The sequence below is a fragment of the Sinocyclocheilus rhinocerous genome, unplaced genomic scaffold (assembly GCF_001515625.1).
Source record: "Sinocyclocheilus rhinocerous isolate Xijiao unplaced genomic scaffold, SAMN03320098_v1.1 scaffold1715, whole genome shotgun sequence".
Lineage (NCBI taxonomy): Eukaryota > Metazoa > Chordata > Actinopteri > Cypriniformes > Cyprinidae > Sinocyclocheilus > Sinocyclocheilus rhinocerous.
Window position 1 is genome coordinate 64,559 of NW_015655588.1, and position 3,241 is coordinate 67,799.

The following is a 3,241-nucleotide window of genomic DNA, read 5'->3' on the forward strand; positions in this document are numbered from 1 at the left end:
TTTTGATTACTTTTTGATTACTTTTCTAAATTTCTAATGAATGTTTATTTGCAACTGTTAATCATTTTCAAACATTTACACCATGCCGGGGTATCCTTACAGTAGTGCTCAACACTGTCAGAATTTCAAAATCCTTCATCACTTGAATTAAGGGTATTCACACCAGGAAAGTCCGCTAGTTCACTTGCTTTGGTCCGGACCAAATACAATGTTTATTTTTTTTGTTTGGTGCAGTTTGCTTTCACACTGCCCTTTTTGCAAGTGAACCAGAAACTGTAAACAAAACCACACGTGTGCTTAAGGTCCTCCATTCATTGGTTTATCCATTCAACCGTACCAGAGTTCGTTTGAAAGTGGACCGAGACCACCTCATCAGCTTGGTCTTGGTACAGTTGTTTGGTCCGCACCCGAGTGCGATTGCTGTATTCACACCTGCCCAAAAGATCCGCACCAAGGGGGGAAACTTTAACAAAACTATACTTTCTAAATTGCCTACATGTCAAAATTAATACATCACGACAATATCTTTATAGAAAAATCCTAATACTGAACATGAGTCATGTTTTTCCATTACAAAAATGAACCATGCTTTTATTATAGTAAAAGTAGGCCTACAGTAACCATGTTTTTTTTTTTTTTGGCAAATGGATTACCATTTGTGCCTTTAAGACTTGCAGTGTAAACACAGCCTATTTTGCGGTTTAATATTCACAGACGCTAGTCCATATCGCGTTTTGATTCAAGTGTACTGACCTACTTTTGATTTATTCGTCCAAAATGTGGCATACCTATTCCGTCCGCGTTAGGCTATAGGAATTCCGTTTTTATGACTGGATTCTACGCACCATCTGTGTTTTCCGCATCGCGGAAATTATAGGGCCGTATGTCTTAGAGTAGTCAGTGCAATTTGGGAAATAAATCAATTAAATCTGTATGTGGATGTGTGTAAATATTCAAATGTAATCCCCTTTGTTATCGTTAACATTTTCATAAGTAACTGTCATTTAATTACACATTTTTTCTTAGTAACTGTAACTGATTACAGTTACATTTATTTTGTAATTAAATTACGTAACACTGTTACATGTAACTAGCTACTCCCCAGCACTGTATATGGAGCATGCAAATTGTAATTGAACAGAAAACTGCTTATCTGCTAAACACACAAAAGTGGTGTTCAAATTTACATGCACTGTGTTAGCATTATAGCCACCACATTTCAATGCTCTGGAACACCCAAACTGGGCAATTTTTGCACAACCTATAGCATCACTTTTATTGGAACAAAATTTTCTTCAGAATTTGCACAACTATATAGTTTACTACAATCCTACAGGATCTGAAACCGGGACAAACAGGTCTGTTTTTGTAATTAATGACAGACAATGAAGTGATTTTCATGTCCGATCAGGAGGGTAGGCTTACTCGATGCTTCAGGTACACACAACTCAAGCTAACAAGAACTGCTTGTTTATCAACATCAGTGTATATGAAGATGCCAAAATACCCCAAAGCCAAAAAGAGTCTTGTATCCTTACAGTACTGCAGCTCACCACAGTGTTTCAAATCTGGTACCACATTGTGGAACATTTCCAGGATTTCTATACTTAATTTGTATGACGACAGAAAGGCTCCACACTACACGCACTAAAGACTGAAGTCTTCTAATTAAGTCATGAATCAGGATTATTGGCCTGTAATTGAGAATAAACATGGATGGGACACCCACGCTTAGACATAGACACTCTCACACAAGAATTTACAGAGGGAAGATACACATAGAGGTTCAAAAATAAAATTAAATGTACATGTAACTCAGGCACATGCACACACGCACACAGACACAAGGCAGCTGTTGCCTCGTGAAGTCAAACAAAATGCTAATATTTAAGCTAATGGATTTAGAGGCGTGAAACCAACATTTGACGCAAACAGATGAAGGATGGATAACAATAGAATTCATGCAAAGCTCTGAATCAATAAAAGACTGACAGTTCCTCCAGCTATAAAAAAAGACTAAGACATTTAAGAAACACTATAGAATACTGACTTCAATGTCCAGCACCAACATAAAAAAACGTATATGTAGTAGATTTTACTTTGGATGACATGATCATCCAAAGCCAATTAACTGTGCACTTTTCAGGGACAGGGAATATTTCCCTGAAGTATTCTGGGATTTGCTGCTCCCTTCAGAGTGAGTAGGTAATGCAAATCATATCAGTTCACATTAGTTCTGCTAAAATATGGGAGTCAGGTTTCATTAAGTCTCCTGATACCATCATTTAAAATTCATTGCTAGCAGCCTTGAACTAGGCTTGTGCTGCCACTTCTATCTTGATACCACCACCTTCATCTACCATCTTCATGTAACACTCAATCACATGGAATAAAATCATTATTAAAATCATTATAAATCATGAAATCCTTCTCTGCACCTGAAACCTGTCTCTGGCGAGTAAATAAAGTTATAAAGTTACAAAATGTAATATATGAATTTAAAACATGCAAAATATAGTACATGAAAATAATTTCTGACTCAGGAACGAACCAGTCTGCAAAAGGCCAATGGAGTTAGATTAAATGATAATAAGCAGGCCTGGTAGGATTTTCTCAAGTGAAGCAAAAAAAAAAAAAAAGGTCAACGTTTAACCTGTTAGACAATTCTTTAAATCGTATGTCCTGACATGCTGGAATGTGTCTGCAGTGTATAAAGGTTTCATTTCCACATGTATGCAGACACATACTCACAGATAATAAATTCAAACACATACTGTAGGATTCATTATGAAACACACAGAAAATTCTGCACCGGGGTGGAAACGTTTCCTTGGCTGAAACCTTATTTGTGGGAAGACTTTAATCTTAAAGATGTGGAAAGCTTCAGTGTCTGATCACATCAACTAGAAACACTGAAATCCGAGTATCACCTGTCAAACACCATGAAACTGCTCCAGTAATACCTACAGTCATGACACGCATGTCACACAACACCACGGACTGCTTCAAAGGATTAGAATAGAAGAAATGTAAAAAGAAGTGTTAATTAAAAAAAAAATAATAATAATAATACAATAAAAATACTGACTGCAAACTTATGAATGGTGGTGTACATGTAATTATTATTATATTTAAAATGTTCCTTCTAATATTATTACATTACTTTTACGGTTTTACCATAAGAATTATATATATATATATATATATATATATATATATATATAAAAAGGAAAAAGAGAGA